The following is an 18,634-nucleotide window of genomic DNA, read 5'->3' as shown; positions in this document are numbered from 1 at the left end:
TTTTCCTCAGTCGCTTACAAATAGTGTTAATTTCTCACTCGATTCTTAAACATCTCCTCCGCCTTAATAATCAGGTATTTACGAAGGGAGAGGGGAGAGGGAGAGGGGAGAGTGGCTCACACCGATGCATCATCCACTTAGCAACAAAAATAACGAGGCAGCCAAACAGTCATGCTCGTCTTGACGCGTCGGCCGTAGACAGGAAGTCGGCCGCTGTTCGTCGCGTGAGAACGCCGAGTGACTCACACACTCGCTCAGAAATACAGCGAGTCACGAACCAGCGCAGTGGTTTTCCAGGCAAGACTTTTTTTTCTATGAGGTATTTTTTGGTGCAACACATGCAGGTATTCAACGCGGAAAACAAAAGGAGGGTACAGGATGATGGAGGAAAACAATGGAATCTCTTTTTTAATATGTTTGATACCCAGAGGCACTTCCCCGCAGCACACAAGAGTGTCGTGCTGGGTGGCGAGCCGCGCTGCGTGACACGCGGCGCGGGGCGGAGGGACAGCGTGGCGTGGTATCACCTTCCCCAGACACAACGCAAAACTCGGGCAAAACTTGAAATACAAGCTTAATTTTATTTGCACTCCAAATCTCGTGAAAAATAATGTTAATAAAGACTCGATGCCGCTTATTTTCTCCTCAACAGAATAGCGAGGCTAATTTGGGCACCGTGTTAATGCTTCCCCTTAATGGAAACCTGGATGGCCCCGCGCCCTCCGCGGACCAGCCCAGAATACCACGACCAGGGGGCGGGGAGGGAGAGGGGAGAGTGGCTCACAGCGACGCATCATCCACTTAGCGCCAAAAATAGCGAGGCAGCCATCCAGTCATGCTCGTCTTGACGCGTCGGCCGCAGACAGGAAGTGCGGCGAATTTTGGTCCTGAGGCGTTCACTGATTTCCTGAACGAAACTGTGTTTATGTTAACATTTCATTCACCCTCCATTATTCTGTCAATTATTTCTTTCTCGTCAGTATCTTCATTTTTTTTCTTCATTTGTTCAGACGGAAGGACCAATATTCCTTATAGTATATATATATATATATATATATATATATATATATATATATATATATATATATATATATATATATATATATATATATATATATATATATATATATATATATATATATATATATATATAACGAGAGAGAGAGAGAGAGAGAGAGAGAGAGAGAGAGAGAGAGAGAGAGAGAGAGAGAGAGAGAGAGAGAGAGAGAGAGAGAGAGAGGGCGGGGGAAGCAAATCCAAGTGTCTTGCCGCCATTTTTATGTCTAAAGTTTGTGGATTTCAGGAAGAGAAGAAAGAGGAGAAGTACCGCAACTATTAAAACCAGACTCATTTTCCTTTCCTCCTCCTCCTACTACTACTACTACTACTACTATTACTACTACTACTAATACAACCACCACCACCACCACCACCATCACCACCACCACCATAATCACCACCACTACCACCGCTACTACTACTACTACTACCACCTTCACTTCCTATGACTATTTACTGTCTCGTTTTTCCTACTATATTATTATAACCTACACTTCCTCCTCCTCCTCCTCCTCCTCCTCTTCCTCCTCCTCCTCCTCCTCCTCCTCCTCCTCCTCCTCCTATTTTCCTTCCTTCACTGTTATTATTATCATTAGTCGATCAGTATAATAAGTTTCCTAAGATCATATGACGTTTCTTAATAATGATTTTTTTCTTCTTCTTTTGATGCATTAAGGAAACAATGTGTCGTCTCGTTCACTGTTCTGGAACTCATTCATAACCTGTTAGAAACTTCTTTTAATTCCGAATCACTTTACTTATCGTACTCTTATATTTTGGGAGTTCATCTTACATACGTATAATATTTTAGTCAGAGAGAGAGAGAGAGAGAGAGAGAGAGAGAGACCTACTATCATTCAAACACTCATTAATTACAAACTTAAAAAACATCGATATTTTTAATAAAATAACTTTACTTACACAAGCCAGCAAACATACGAACGCACATAAATTAATACCAGTGATAGAAAAAGAACTTATATAGCAACGTATTCTGAAACGCTTCATTTGTTCTCTCACCATATTTTTTTTTTTTTTCAAATGCCACAGAGATGATTAGCCGGGTTTTCAATTGCGTTTCTCCTGTTAATAATATAGAAATCGTGTTAATGTCACTAGAACCATTAAAACATCTTTGAAAACCTGTGCAACTTCATTTAGAGTCTTATCAGTTTAGTGGAGGTGCGGCGCAGAAGTGTTTCAGAATAGGGATCATTGTCTCGTATTCCTCCAGCCTGGTGTCCCCGCTCGGCTCTTTTCACGACTCGCAACGAGGGAGAAAGGTCGAAGTGCGGTGGTCTCGTGGCGGAAGGCTGAAGGAGGCGGTGAAGGAGTGAAGGTAAGAGTATGGTAATGATAAGAATATTAGATTATTACTCAGTGCATGGAATTAATGTGTAACCCTTGAGATTGTGAATGATTAGGTTGAATACGTGAGGATTAGAATGGATTGATTGGGTTATTTTTGTCCAGGTATGGGGATTAGGTAAGCCACGTTAGGTAATGTGATTAGCTTGAGCTGATATAGGTTGACCAGGTGAGGTTGGTAGGTGTGATTAGGTTGAACAGATGGTGATTACAACACTTAAGTAGTTAAGCTTATCAGGGGAGAGATGAATATGCTGATCAGATGGGAAGTTATAGAAGTTTAGCATTTTGCGAGGGAATAAGCTGCAAGGGTGATTAGACTGCAGGTAAAGTGATTTAACTTGTCAGGTGAGAGAAGTATGCTGACCAGATGGTAAGTTGGTTGCTTGTTTGTCCAGGTGATTGACGTCTGATTAAGCTTACTGAGGTGATAATTAAGGAAGTTAATTTGAGATTATATTATATAAGCACGTAAAATCATGTTGGATTGGTGTGTCTGTGGCTGCTATTTTGTGGTCCCTCTGCTTATTCACTGTGCTGAGTAGCAATTGGCTTCTTAACTACGATTAGTCATTATTTTCCTTTATTCATTATCACACACACACACACACACACACACACACACACACACACACACACACACCTACCTACTTATCTACTTTTAATAACGCTGTATGCACACCCACGCACTCTCATGCAGAAAATACTGATGACACTCAAAAAAAGAAAAAAAAACTGGTGGCACAAGAAAACTGGTGGCACTTAAAATACTGGTGATGAAATCAAAAAAACTGGTGATGCATTAAAAAATAATTGGTGATGCACTCAAAAAACTGGTGATGCACCCAAAAATCTGGTGACACTCAAAAACCTAGTCAGGCAGCCAAAACAATGGTCATGCACTCAAAAAGACATAACCCCTTCTCAAACACACACACACACACACACACACACATTTCCATTCTAAATTTGCATTAGACTTTTCTAATACTGCTTTGTTCTATTAAACTACTTATTTATTTATTTTTTTTTTTTTACCCAGTTCACCTCAAAGTTGGCCTATTTCAAATAGTTCTTTTCCTAATTTGTTATTCATCTGATAAATATTTTCTTGTATGATATTTCCTCATGTATTTGGCTACAAAATTCTTTCCCTTATATGACGTGTTCATTATACAGTGGGTTTCAAAAAGATAGGCTAGATTTGAAATTGTTGTTTCTCTGGAACCATAAACTGATTATGAATAAAATTAATAAACTTAAAAGGTACGGATCAAAGTTTAAAATGACTCTTCTTTTCAAATTGTAAGTTTTTTATTTGTGTTCTTCATGAGCGCAGAGATACAGAAATATTTAATCAGGTTCATCTTTCAAACTTGTGTATTAACTGTCATGCTATTGAAATATATGTGATGCCATGCAAATTTCTTCTATCTGGTGTTTTCTTCTACTCTGCATCATCCTTCAAATTTTTGCCTTTAAATTATAATAGGGACGTATTTATCAAACGCGCATTTCTCAGCTTCAAACGTTATACTGCCATACTTTTCAGATTTTCTCTACCCGGTGCTTTCCTTTCTTTCAATTTTTGTTTCTTGAATATGACAGTATGGAATTTAGCCATATTTCATATTAAATCTCAGCACAGTTCCCATACCATGCAGTGCTTGTCAGGCTTCCTCCATTTTCCCATCATATATCTTGTGTAGTCTTAGTTTTGTAGGGAATCAGTTATCAAACACATTACAAGGAATCACAACACATACAACAAGCTTCATGTATCTAGGAACTAATGGTCTGTTTTCCTTGTAGGTGTGAAGTGTGCAGCTTCCACTTCATCATCCCATGAACAGCCCACAGGAATCTCTACCAGCACCTGGTTATTAAACAGTGTTGTCACGCCAGGCCCAATGTACTCCATTGCAATCAGGGAGTCAAGCTTCACCAGGAAAAGAGGCAGAGCGTCACCACCTTCAAGCCCCACAAGAGGTATTAAGTATCGTTGGGACAAAGCAATCAGGGAAGAGTCAAGTTGCAGTAAGAAGAGTGCGTCAAGAATTTCAAGCAGGAAGAACACGTAAAATTCCCTTCAAGTCATGGCGGGACCGACAGGCAACCTTCAACACTTGTGGAGGCACGAGAGCTGCAGGCAGTTTCACAAAGAAGAGGTTGCTCCTCACTCAAGTTGATGCAAGGGCACAAGAATTGGCAAGTGTTGTTGCTCCCAGGCCCTGCTGCAAGAGTTCTCCAGTCCACTCCAGTCTGGGAAGGAAGAATGTAGCAAGTCCCTCTCTTCTGTATTCAACAACCACCACCACCACCTTCATTCAGGCTTGGGATAAGTTTTGTACATTCCAGCACTTCAGTAATAAGGAAAAAAAGTGCCATGTTTATATTATTGTTGTGTATTTATTCACTTAACATTCACATTAAAACAATAAACATTCAGTATACCATCTTGAACATAATGATAGTTATTTATACCATGTCAATAATATCTTTGGCAAATAGTCTTTCTGGGAGTACAGGTCATGCCCTCAAGGTAAAAAAAACAATGATAGTTATTTATGCCATGTCAATAATATCTTTGGCAAAGTCTTTCTGGGAGTACAGGTCATGCCCCCAAGGTAAAAAAAAAAGTCAGGATTGGCTACTAAACTAAGTTTAAGATACCATTTGCACATAGAAGCCCCATCCCAGCCGACACTGGAGTCGCTGCGACGGGGCTTCTATGTGCAAGTGGTATCTTAAAAGTTTAGAGGGCACAATCCTGTTTTTTTTTTTTTTTTTACCTTTGGGGCATGCATGAATTGTTATCAAATATTTATTTTTACACTATTATACCACACTGTTAGCAAACTATAATATTATATTTATTTCACATATATAATAAGAATAGTCACAAATATTTATTTATTAGCAAAGACATACAAGTCGTACACAGCAGTGCATCCTGGACTAGAGACACTACACTGGTGGAGTCAGCTGACATGTGCTGTGGCACCTGGCTCGACACTTGTACAGCATCAGCACACCCAGTACTAGCTGCAGACACTCTCCATTTGGTTCTTCACCTGATGTCACACCCTGCGACATGGCACTACTGGCCTGACTGCAGACAGGACGTTCGCCAACACAAGACAGACATCTGCAAAAGAGTAATGCAACTTGGGGAAGATGGAAAGTTACTAAGACATGAACTTATATCACACATACACACTAATTCTATAACTCAAATGCCGGCATTTTACTTTTCACAAACTTTTCACTCCCTTGAACAGCCCATCACCTGGCCCAAACAATCCTGAAACACCCCACAATTCATATCTATTTATCTTTCTATATCCATAAATTCCCCAAAAAACCTTATTTTTCACTAAACACCTTTCACGTGCACATCTCGCAACAAAAACTCAAGCAACGCATCCTCTCCTCTTATTTCACACTGATCACTGCAGACCATTCCTTCTAACCCTCTTCAGTAATTCTCCACAACACACCACACCGGTAACACTCATCCATCCCGGTCACTCTTAACAAAAGCACCACAAGTGCACTTACCCAGCCCACACACTGCCTCTCTTGCAATCCTGTACCACTATTTTCACACTTACTGCTCTTCTAATCTTGGTAAGAGCACGCCTAATTTACTAATCTTATTAACCACCTCCCTCTTATCCTGCACATACTCGTACATACATAAGGATTCATACACACACCATGACTCTCAACAATACTCTGATTACATACAGTTGAGGATTCCTTATCCAAAATTGTTGGGAGTGAATGAAAGTGGTGCATATTTTAGATTTCCCCAGTTTTTTTTTAATGACAACTTGCCAATTTCTGATACCTCCCATGGCAGTAAATCAAGCTCTAGTAATCAATTTTTTCGTGGGACAAAAACATGACAAGACATGACAATTAAAAACTTAGATTTTTAAATTTAGGATAGAGGATTCTCAAGTGTAGCAACAAAACACAGTGGTCACCTGAATTGGTTCCTGCAGTCACCGCCACCTGTCAGTCACAAGGTTTCCAGTAAGGTTTACTTCTTGCTCCTGAGTTATGGGAGCGTCCCAAGGTTTCTTCCACTTCCTCTCCGTGTTACCACCTGTGGGGAAGACACACATCTATACTCCTGCTGCATGACTCACAACTCGATCCAGAATTTAACCGTTTCACCACAACATTACACAGCAAAGAAGGCACAACAGAAAACATTGACATGTACATTTAACTCCTAAAGCAGTGGGGTGTATTGTAACTTGAAGGTCTCCACATACATGATAAACTAGACTTTTCATTATGACAAGATATGATATGTCTACTCAAATAAGAAGACATGGAAAAAGTGCCAAATTGTCATACATGGCAACTCACGTGCCCTGAAGATGTTATGCTCAGTCTTTCAATCACTGAGAGACTGTCAGGCACAGTGGAGAGAGGTGTCTCTCCTGCGCTCCCCTGTACTTTTTTCCCCCTTGCCACTACCTTCTCGTTTCATCGCTCACATTCAATACCCCTTACATTACAATGGATCCCGGCAAGTTTAACAGGGAAGAGAGTGCCGTGATGGTGTTTGAGTCAAGGTCAGTAACTGTGGGGCTGGAAGGAAGACAGGGAGATCAAAGACAGCCGTGACACAGTTGGCCAGGGCTACACTAGTGCTGGGCACAGCTGCCACTCCTGAGAGAAAGGCTAAGGGCAAAAAAGGAAGACAGATACAGGAATAATAAGTTGATGGAACACATGCACTTTGAACACTTAATTGCCACGCCATCTTTCTCCTGGTCAGAAGAGACCTGTGAGCTGCAGGATGACTGGGGGTGAGCGGCCTCCGTCCACCACCCGGGTGACGGCTGCTTCTGAATTTGCCATCTTCCTTCCTGTCTCACAATTACTGATCCCTTCTTGAACAAATACCATCACAACACTTTTCTTCACTGTCAAGCTTGCCAGGACTCATTATGTGAGGAAAATTATGGGTGAGCCATCACATGAGAAGCTTGTACCAAGGGAAAACAGGCAGGGGAGTGTGGCAGTGTAGAAGAGGGGGACAGCCGAGTGTCATTGAAGAAGAGGGGATAGTTGTCTGGAAGGTTGTGTCGAGTTGATAGATGGAAGAATTGATTTTTTTAGACAGCAAACAATAACTAGTTTGGTCTGCCCCAGTCAGAAATTTTTGAGAGATCAGAAGTGAGGTGTTCTGTGGCTTCCCTGCGTGAACTGTTTACTTCCTGAAGGGTTGGATGTCTATGAAAAGACATGGATAAGTGCGGGGTGGTATCATCAGTATAGGAGTGGATAGGACAACAAGTTTGGTTTTAGAAAGTCACTGATGAATAATAGGAAAAGTGGGTGACAGGACAGAACCCTGAGGAACACCACTGTTAATAGATTTAGGAGAAGAATAGTGACCGTCTACCACAGCATCAATAGAATGGTCAGAAAGGAAACTTGAGATGAAGTTACAGAGAGAAGGATAGAAGCCGTAGGAGGGTAGTTTGGAAATCAAAGCTTTGTGCCAGACTCTATCAAAAGCTTTTGATATGTCCAAGGCAACAGCAAAAGTTTCACCAAAATCTCTAAAAGAGGATGACCAAGACTCAGTAAGGAAAGCCAGAGATCACCAGTAGAGAAATAATGAGTGGTTAGTGTTAATACTACTACTACTGCTGCTACTACTAGGGTCTGGAAGGGAGAGTTGGGAGTGTTAAGTGTGTGGTGTTCCTGCTACTACTAATGCTACTACTCCTACTGTTATTACTACCACTACCACTAAGCTAACTTGAGAGAGAGAGAGAGAGAGAGAGAGAGAGAGAGAGAGAGAGAGAGAGAGAGAGAGAGAGAGAGAGAGAGAGAGAGAGAGAGAGAGAGAGAGAGAGAGAGAGAGAGAGAGAGAGAGAGAGAGAGAGAGAGAGAGAGCAATTTTATATAGAGAGAAAAACATTAAAAAAAAATACATCAACAACAATGACAACAACAACCTCATTAACCTGTTAGAGAAGGACTGAGAGAAGCTTACCATACAAGTGTGGCTCTCCCCAGCAGCAGCATCAGCAGTAGCAGCCCCTCTGCCCGGCACAGCTGCCCCATCAGGCACCTCCACTGCTCCCAGCTGTCCTACATCTGTGCCACCAGGAAGCTTACAAGGGCTACCTGCAGCTCTGCCACTAGGCTGTCTGGCCTGCAACACAAATCAAGATCAGAATATATTTAATACTGTACTTAATTCCTGCCAACTACTATTACTACTACTACTGCTACACTGTTCTGGAGTGCTAAAAAAATATACAATAATAACTATGACTACTGCTGTTACTGCAATTATTACCTAACAATAGTGAAGGGCAGAGAGAGAGAGAGAGAGAGAGAGAGAGAGAGAGAGAGAGAGAGAGAGAGAGAGAGAATGGAAAGAAAAAGATAATAACAAGTAAACAAAGAGAACCTGTCCAATCATTGACTTCAAACTGTAGGAAGAACCAAGCCTATATTTTGTGACTTGACTGGGACTACCCCCTCTCTGTAGGCTGTCCTGGCTGGCTGGGTGAAGCCACAGTCCCTTCCTTTCACTTCATTTGTCATGAGACCATCCTCTGCATGTACTACATTGAATCCATTTCTCCCGGGGCCTGCTATTGGAATATGGTTCTACACAAATCAGACAATACCAGTCTTCGTCGTCTGAGCTGGATATGTCGTACTTTTCAACAGGTTTTTTGGATCGAACTTTGTGTAAAAACTCCTGCTTCCTTTTCTTGGTGGCTTTCTTTTCTTTGACATCATTCTTTTTGTTTTTTTTCTTAATGGCTTCAGCAAACAGAGCATTTCTTTCAGGTGTGTCTGTTAATATGGCACTTTTACGTGCTTTTCTGCCTGTATTACATTTCTTTTTCCGAAGTGTTGCTTTTGGATGTGGCATGATTTTTTCTGGGCAAAGGGAAGACTCACCAACATTTGCAGTTTCAACTTGATCAGTAATGGAAGAAGCTAGGCTACTGCTGGTTGTGGTCCTACTGCAGTTGAAGTGGAAGGAAGGGGTTCACTGGCTGTAGAAGAGGAAGGATGGGGTTCCATTGATGCAGAAGTGGAAGAAAACCAATGTTCATCTACCGATTTTGAAACCTCTGAGACATCTTGCATTGCTTTGGCCGCATCCTGTTCACATTGCTGCCTCACTGGGCGATCCGTTACTGAAGAGGGAGCAAACTCCCAGTCATCAAAGATATTTGTATTCAAAGGACTGATGCCGCTGACTTTAAAGCCACTCGATGTTAATTTGAGTTGAAGCTCTCAGAAAAGCTTTTTTACTTGAGAAGGAATGTCGTAAATGGTCATTCTTTTTCCAGGATTACTCCGTAACCAGTCATTCTGAGCTGAACTCAGGTAACGCTTGAAAGGTCCATAAACTGACCTATCTAAGGGCTGCAACTTGTGGGAGCAGTGTGGAGGAAATGACAGCAAAACCACTCCATTTTCCTTGCATAATGTGATAACATCATAGTTAACATGAGATTGGTGATTATCTAGCAACAGCAAGATAGGTTTCTCGACAGTTGCTTTTGTATGCTTAATGAAATGCTTCATAAACAGTAAGAAGTTATCCTGTGTCATCCATCCAGAAGGGTGACAGGCTCCAATTGATCCTTCTGGGCCATCCCTTATGAAATGATCATGGTAGTTTTTCCGTGGAAATATCAACATGGGAGGAACAGACCCTCCAATGGCACTGACAGCAACACAAAATGTAACAAGTTGTCCTCTCTCAGCTGAGGTAAGAGAGCCAACTTGCTTTGTGCCCTTAACTGCTACCACTGCACGAGGTTTCTGAACAGTTGTCACTCCACTTTCATCAGCATTCCATATGTCTTGAGGTTCAAATTTATACTTATCCATGAGAGAACAAAGCTTGGAGAAAAATAACTCTACATTATGCTTGTTGAAACTTGTAGCTCTGGACAAACTTGTCGCTTCAGGTTGTCTAATTGAGAGTTCTTGTCCATGTCGCTTCATGAAACCTGAAAACCAGTCTTTTCCAGCATATTTATCATTGCGCCAATTATCAGGCATTTCTATCTTTGCTTCATTGGCGCATTTGAAAGCCAGTTCCTTGACTTCTCTCGGAGAAAGACCAAAATAAATTGCTGCTGCTGTTTTCAGATAGGATACTAATTCTTCTTCCTGCTCACATGTAAATACTTGTCTTGGTTTGGCATATCCTACATGTGTATTGTTTTTAGCAGTGTTGCCAGAGGTTTTGTGAATAAATCGTTGTAAGGTTAAGTAGTGGACACCAAACAGTTGTGTGGACTCTCTCACTGATTTATTCTTATTTCGAACAAAATCAGCAGCCTCCTGCATTAGTTGGGGTGTTGCTGACCCACGTTCAGTCTTTCTTTTGTAGTTCCGAACCATTTCTGAAATAAATAAAACGAGTTGAATGCATAAGAATAGTCTAACTATAATAATGAAATAAATTTACTAATGGGGCAAGTTGAATCATGATTCAACTTGCCCCGTCACGAAAGATTCAACTTGCCCCCTCACAGCAACCAAAATTTGATCGCCAGCTAAATATATACTAACGGTCATTCTAATGCAAATTTGTAAGAGAAATAATTGCATATAGTACAGAATTATATAGCTATTTTCAAAACACTGTTACTAATATATATATATATATATATATATATGAGGTACAAGAAAAATTGTGAAATCGAAAAAAATTACTTACCAAGGCCGAAATCAGTAAATTTCTCATAAATTCAAGAACACTTGCGCAATCCACCTCCCTCTGCCGCAGCGATGTCCGCATTGACCAACACACATTTGAACCGCCTGTCACCCTAATGCAGCCGCTGAGTTGCCAGTTATGCTCACTGATGCAACTTACCCCCGATGCAACTAGCCCCGCTCTCCCCTAATTTGCCTCGCCAAATTGCAAACGGTCCAAAAACCTTCCTTCATGAACTTCAAGGCCTTCCCTCACTTAAACCCTCGTCCCAAACCATCCATTAGCTTCCCCTCATCAAATTCTAAACCATTCCCAAACCTATCATAATAAAAAACCTGATCAGACAAAAATCTTCCGGCTCCAACCATCAAGCCATCCATGAACCTTCCCTGTAAACTCAAAGCATCCATAAACCCTCCCAGTCAATCTCAAACCATCCAAAAATCTTCACTCACCAAAATTGAAACCATACATACAAATCTACAATACTAATACAAAACACAACTATTACCCCACACTTTCCTCTCACCTCAATGCAATTACCCGCAGTACCACTACTGATCTGACATAAACACATAAATTTTCACCTATTAAACTCGACAAAAATCAGACTTTCACCTACAACATTAATATAAAAAAACAGCTAATACGCCCACTTTTCCTGTCACTTCAGTGCAATTACCCGCAGTTCCACTAATGACCTCAAAACAGACTTACCACTTCAGCCAAAACCAAACCAGGCGGGACCACCAAAAATAAATTAAGTGCGCATCCCTGAAACAATCACTCGTAAAACCCCACAAGCCTACAAAGTGGATTAAAAAAAAAAAAAAACCTGCCGCGAGTTTTGGTCCAGACAACACCGGGAGGCGGCGGGAAGCACAAGGGCCGGGAGGAGAGGACGAGAAGAGGAAACACTGCAGGATGCCTCGGTGTGGTGTGTGTGGTGTGTGTGTGTGTGTGTGTGTGTGTGTGTGTGTGTTGGGGGGTGGGTAGGGTGACTGGAAGCATCGATGAGAGTGGGGAGGGCAGGGGACTGTTGAGGACTTGTTGGGTCTTGGTGGTGGTGATGGTGGTGGTGGTGGTGGTGGTCACGAGGTTATTATTTGCCAGGCAGCATATTTTTACTTTACTCAAACAAAATTTACAGCAGGCTTAAAGCAACACTTTTTTATGTAGCTGTCTACAATGCCAATATATATAAAAAAAAGGAATTATATGCTCTCTCTCTCTCTCTCTCTCTCTCTCTCTCTCTCTCTCTCTCTCTCTCTCTCTCTCTCTCTCTCTCTCTCTCTCTGTGTGTGTGTGTGTGTGTGTGTGTGTGTGTGTGTGTGTGTGTGTGTGTGTGTGTGTGTGTGTGTGTGTGTGTGTGTGTGTGTGTGTGTGTGTAAGTTCGTAATGTACCGATTTCTTATGTCAAATTTATCGTTTTTTTTTTTTCTTGCATGTTGGTGCACACAACACTTACTGCTTAAGGTAATGACAACATGCAAAGCAATGAGAGTAACATAAAGAACTTAAGAAAATTAGGGAAGGTACACAAGGAGCCATCAGGCCTATGCGCGGCAGTCCCTGTATAAAACATGTATATTTTTTTTCTCTAAATCATCCTGTATATAAATCTCCGTAATCCTCTAAAGCTCCCTCATGACTCGACACTAATAACCTCATTACAGAGTTCATTCCATTCATCTGCCATTACTCAACATGTAATCTAATAAGAATGTTTTTTTTTATTCCTGAACACAGAAAGTGTCCTGTAAGGATCTATGGATAATTTCCCACGTAGCTTTTAAGATTTAATGCACAGTGTTGAATTAATGAATAATGCATTAACACTTAAGGCAATGAATCCAATTAATTATTTGAAAGCAATTCGCCTTGAGCCATTAAGTCTTAAAAAATGCTGATTCTACTGGGAAAAATACTGTATGTTAAAATGGAAAGAAGATTCACTCACTCACTTACACACACACACACACACGCACGCACGCACGCACGCACGCACACACACACACACACACACACACACACACACACACACACACACACACACACACACACACACACACACACACACACACACACACACACACACACACACACACACACACACACACACACACACAGAGAGAGAGAGAGAGAGAGAGAGAGAGAGAGAGAGAGAGAGAGAGAGAGAGAGAGAGAGAGAGAGAGAGAGAGAGAGAGAGAGAGAGAGAGAGAGAGAGAGAGAGAGAGAGAGACGCTCAATACACTCAACCTTTCCCTCTGTTCTCTTTCAATATGAACCTTTCTGTGTGTGTGTGTGTGTGTGTGTGTGTGTGTGTGTGTGTGTGTGTGTGTGTGTGTGTGTGTGTGCGTGTGTTACAAGTTAATAGACTGGATTTCTGATCTATTCAACTATAATCATACTACTACTACTACTACTACTACTACTACTACTACTACTACCACTACTACTACTACTACTACTACTACTACTGGTGTTGCTTCATCGTTACCATCGCCTGTGTAAAAAGTACCCTTGCTCCCAGGATGTTTGAGAAGACCGCAGAGTGTTTCAGCTGTCAAGTCACACACACTCAGGGATTCAGACCTCAAGGAAGACCGAATGACAGACCGTAGTGTGCAATTTTCTCTCCTATCTAGAGGCAGAAGATTTTGTTTTTCTCCTCGATGGTGAAGAACGATTTCATCTGCGCCCTTCTGCTTCACTTATGCCAAACTGAATCATGCCATCCCTGTGCCCCCCCTCCCGCCCCACCAAAAAAAAAGAAAAAGAAAAGAAATAGAAAAGGAAACGAAGATGAAACACGAGTGTTACAAAATACAGAAATGACGTACGTTTGAAATCCTGATACTTTTTTTCAACCGACAGTGCAAATAACACAAGGTCTTTTTTTCTACATATATACTTCTTTCTTTCGTCCTCCTCCTACTCCTCCTCTCCTCCTCCTCCTTCCCGTCACGAGGACAGAAGAGCTATTTCTTACTATCCAGAATCACTTTTTCACTTACAATTTCCAACTTTCTCCTTCAGCATCTCTTCATTTCCTCCTCCTTCTCCTCCTCCTCCTCCTCCTCCTCCTCCTTTCCTTTTTTCTTCCACTTGACTAGTCTCAGATCAGGGGAAGGAAGGAAAGTGTTTGTGTGTGTGTGTGTGTGTGTGAGAGAGAGAGAGAGAGAGAGAGAGAGAGAGAGAGAGAGAGAGAGAGAGAGAGAGAGAGAGAGAGAGAGAGAGAGAGAGAGAGAGAGAGAGAGAGAGAGTTTTCTTTAAATCCTCGTGGTCTAGTGTTCCTTTCTTGACATACATACAGTAGTATAACCTGACTTAATGACTGGAAAGGGGAAATGAAGAGAAACATGAGAAAAACGGAACTGATGAAAGGATGAGTCTGCATCATTAACTAACACAGGGAAAAGGGTAAGAGGAAGAGGAGGAGGAGGAGGAGGAATTGGAGGAAGCGAAAAGGAAATACAACAAAAACGGCAAGAAAACAAGCATTAGGGGATCAAGAAGTAAGCAAAGAATAGGAGGAGGAGGAGGAGGAGGAGGAGGAGGAGGAGGAGGAATATATAGGAAAACCAAACAGCAACAGACCTTTTTGTCCTTGCAAGGCTGTTTGGTAACTACTTCTAACTAGCTACAGGGAAGAGAGACAGGACAGCAAAGGACGATGAGGAAGCGAAAAGGAAATACAACAACAAAAACAACAACAAAACAAGCATCTGGGGATCAAGAAGTAAACAAAGAGGAGGAGGAGGAGGAGGAGGAGGAGGAGGAGGAGGAGGAGATTATACATCGTTGGCTTTCAGAAAGGAGCGTAAAAAGAAGCCAGCGTGTCAGTCTTACTCCCTTCCTACCTTCCTTCCTTCAGTCCCTCCCTCCTTCTCTCCTTTCCTCCCCTTTCTCTTCTCCTCTTCCCTCCTTCCCTCCCCTTTCCCTTCTCCTTCACAGCCTCGCTGATATGAAAGAGAAGGAATTCTTAACTTTTCCTTCAATCGCTTCCTCTCTTTTGCCCTCAGTCTTACACGCACTTGAGAGAGAGAGAGAGAGAGAGAGAGAGAGAGAGAGAGAGAGAGAGAGAGAGAGAGAGAGAGAGAGAGAGAGAGAGAGAGAGAGAGAGAAGTATTCAAGTCACGTGATACTCTCTCCTCGCCGTCTCCTCAGCCATTCGCCCTGCGCCCGCTGACGTGACGGGTCTCCGGTTGTGTTACGGCGGTGAAGTGGTGTTGCGTCTGTCCTCGGCGGGCATGTTGTGGTGGACTACGGTGTGGAGGGAGAGGTGGATGTGAATATGGCTGACCTGTTGGTGGATAGGGAAGAGTGGATAGTGGAAGAGAGATGTGGAGAGTAGGAAGGTGGAGAGGGAGGTGGAGGTGGCTATGGCGGACGTGACTGGGTTGAGGTGGTGGTTGTGGTGGTGTTTGGTGTGTGTGTGTGTGTGTGTGGTTGTTGAGGATGGAAGTGGTTTGGATGACTAGGATGATGGCGTGACTGGCTGGTGATGATGGTGGTAGTTGCAGGGGTGGGGGTTGGAATGGTTGTAGGGGGTGTTGGTAGTGATGGTGAACGTGACTGGCTTGTGGTAAAGGTGGTTGTGGTTCTTGAGGATGGTGGTGGTTGAGTAATAGTGGTGGGGGTAGCGGACGTAACGGTGTTGTGGTTGTTGGGTGTGGTTGAGGGTTGGGGTGGTGGTGGTAGTTGGGAGTGGTGGTGTGGTGGTGGGGGCGGTGGCGGTGGTGGTAGTGGTGATGGTGACGCTACAGTTGTCAGGGTTTATAGAGATGGTCGTGTGTGTGTGTGTGTGTGTGTGTGTACTCCTGTAATCAGCAAACTGCAGTCACTCGTTCGCTTGTTTCACCTCCCTGCTTCAAGCCTCCCTTCTCTCCCCTCCTCTCCTTCCCCGCTCCCTCGCCTGCCTGCCACCCTCTCCCCTCTCTTCCTCGCCTGCTCTCCCCTGCTCCTCGTGTCCTAGGTGAGTGTTACCTTATTTGAGTCAATATATATAATGGTTTTTATTTGAGATTGAAGCTCCACACGTAATGAAAGGTAGTAATTTGTGGTTTTGAATGCTGTTATTGGACTATTTATGTAAACTTGCCATGGAAAACTATTTATTGGGAAATGTGTGTATATTTCAGAAATTTCATCTATATAATGACCTGTGTGATGTGACGTTAGAGAGAGAGAGAGAGAGAGAGAGAGAGAGAGAGAGAGAGAGAGAGAGAGAGAGAGAGATTGACAGCAAATGAGGCTATATTTTAACTTTCCTGACTCTGTGATGATGAAAGTTACATGATTGAGGTTGCAGTTAAGTAAGTTGAGAAGCTGAGCAGATAAGTACAAGTACACCAACTGTCTGTCTGTCTCCGTCTTTCAGTCAGTCAGTCAGTCTGTTGATGGAGGACTGGTGGAGAGCAATCTGTGTCTGTCTGTCCGTCTTTCAATCATTCAGTCAGTCAGTCAGTCAGTCAGTCTGTCTGTTGATGGAGGACTGATGGCGAGACTAATGTGTGTTTGTCTGTCTACGTGATGCTTCCCTCCGCTGTTTCATTACGTAGACAAAATACATGAACAGGAAATACATAACCTAACCTAACCTAACCTAACCTAACCTAACCTAACCTAACCTAACCTAACCTAACCTAACCTAACCTAACCAGGCAGTTCACAAATTGCCTGAAAAAATAAGTCACTTTACAAATTGTCTGGATTCAGGTATTGACTGTAACATATATATATATATATAATAAAAACAATTTTCCTGCACGTGAAAATATAATAAATGATAAACGACTCATTACAAAAGCACACTACTTCAACTGTCAGAAAGCACAATGGGCAGAAATGGTCATTACGACGCCAGTACTTCACTCAGGTACTAAACACCACCACCGCATTACTTTCCTCTCGCTTTCTTTTCTACACTACCAGCGTGACGCCCTCCACGCCCCTGCCACCCACGCCAACCACTTCACACACATTAGAAAAACTGACTGAACAACACAACTCCACTCGTCTGCAGAGAGAGAGAGAGAGAGAGAGAGAGAGAGAGAGAGAGAGAGAGAGAGAGAGAGAGAGAGAGAGAGAGAGAGAGAGAGAGAGAGAGAGAGAACATTTGAACTTTTATTTATAGCCATTACATACATTGTATATTTATATTCCATAAATTTTTTATTATGGCTAGCCTTTTTTTAAGCGTAAGCTTTTCAGGCAAGAGAGAGAGAGAGAGAGAGAGAGAGAGAGAGAGAGAGAGAGAGAGAGAGAGAGAGAGAGAGAGAGAGAGAGCCCCTGCCACCACCACCACCACCTTTCATCACCAGTTGTTACCTTCAAGCTGCCATCGCATACGTATTGCCTTCATTCCCTATTACGTTACAGATATGACACCTGAATACTACTGATGCCGCCGCCGCCGCCACCACCACCACCACACCAGTCCATTAATAAATAAAACCAGTATTTCCTGTTCATGTATTTTGTCTACGTAATGAAACAGCGGAGGGAAGCATCACGTAGACAGACAAACACACATTAGTCTCGCCATCAGTCCTCCATCAACAGACAGACTGACTGACTGACTGACTGACTGAATGATTGAAAGACGGACAGACAGACACAGATTGCTCTCCACCAGTCCTCCATCAACAGACTGACTGACTGACTGAAAGACGGAGACAGACAGACAGTTGGTGTACTTGTACTTATCTGCTCAGCTTCTCAACTTACTTAACTGCAACCTCAATCATGTAACTTTCATCATCACAGAGTCAGGAAAGTTAAAATATAGCCTCATTTGGCTGTCAATCTCTCTCTCTCTCTCTCTCTCTCTCTCTCTCTCTCTCTCTCTCTCTCTCTCTCTCTCTCTCTAACGTCACATCACACAGGTCATTATATAGATGAAATTTCTGAAATATACACACATTTCCCAATAAATAGTTTTCCATGGCAAGTTTACATAAATAGTCCAATAACAGCATTCAAAACCACAAATTACTACCTTTCATTACGTGTGGAGCTTCAATCTCAAATAAAAACCATTATATATATTGACTCAAATAAGGTAACACTCACCTAGGACACGAGGAGCAGGGGAGAGCAGGCGAGGAAGAGAGGGGAGAGGGTGGCAGGCAGGCGAGGGAGCGGGGAAGGAGAGGAGGGGAGAGAAGGGAGGCTTGAAGCAGGGAGGTGAAACAAGCGAACGAGTGACTGCAGTTTGCTGATTACAGGAGTACACACACACACACACGACCATCTCTATAAACCCTGACAACTGTAGCGTCACCATCACCACTACCACCACCGCCACCGCCCCCACCACCACACCACCACTCCCAACTACCACCACCACCCCAACCCTCAACCACACCCAACAACCACAACACCGTTACGTCCGCTACCCCCACCACTATTACTCAACCACCACCATCCTCAAGAACCACAACCACCTTTACCACAAGCCAGTC

The 18,634-nt window shown here is 42.7% G+C and overlaps 2 long non-coding RNA genes across 18 annotated transcripts in view; one reads left to right on the top strand and one right to left on the bottom strand.

The window, feature by feature from the left end:
• The window catches only part of LOC135097222 (uncharacterized), a 38,644-nt gene extending 33,749 nt beyond the window's left edge, over nucleotides 1-4,895 (top strand). For all 14 annotated transcript variants that reach the window (XR_010265465.1, XR_010265475.1, XR_010265469.1 and 11 more), the window contains 2 exons: nucleotides 2,294-2,398; nucleotides 4,240-4,895. This is a non-coding gene — a long non-coding RNA (uncharacterized LOC135097222). The remainder of the gene's footprint in view (nucleotides 1-2,293; nucleotides 2,399-4,239) is intronic.
• Nucleotides 4,817-9,006, bottom strand: LOC135097223 (uncharacterized). 4 transcript variants are annotated; one of them, XR_010265480.1, is made up of 5 exons: nucleotides 8,879-9,006; nucleotides 8,456-8,617; nucleotides 6,811-7,035; nucleotides 6,420-6,541; nucleotides 4,817-5,575 (listed from the first exon to the last, which is right to left on the bottom strand). It is a non-coding gene; the product is annotated as an uncharacterized LOC135097223 (long non-coding RNA). The 4 variants fall into 4 exon arrangements; XR_010265479.1 differs by lacking the exon at nucleotides 6,811-7,035; XR_010265481.1 differs by lacking the exon at nucleotides 8,456-8,617.
• Between the last annotated feature and the right edge of the window lie 9,628 nt (nucleotides 9,007-18,634).

This window comes from Scylla paramamosain, unplaced genomic scaffold (genome assembly GCF_035594125.1).
Source record: "Scylla paramamosain isolate STU-SP2022 unplaced genomic scaffold, ASM3559412v1 Contig15, whole genome shotgun sequence".
Lineage (NCBI taxonomy): Eukaryota > Metazoa > Arthropoda > Malacostraca > Decapoda > Portunidae > Scylla > Scylla paramamosain.
Note: the sequence above shows the minus strand (reverse complement) of the source record. Positions and strands in the feature narration are given on the sequence as shown.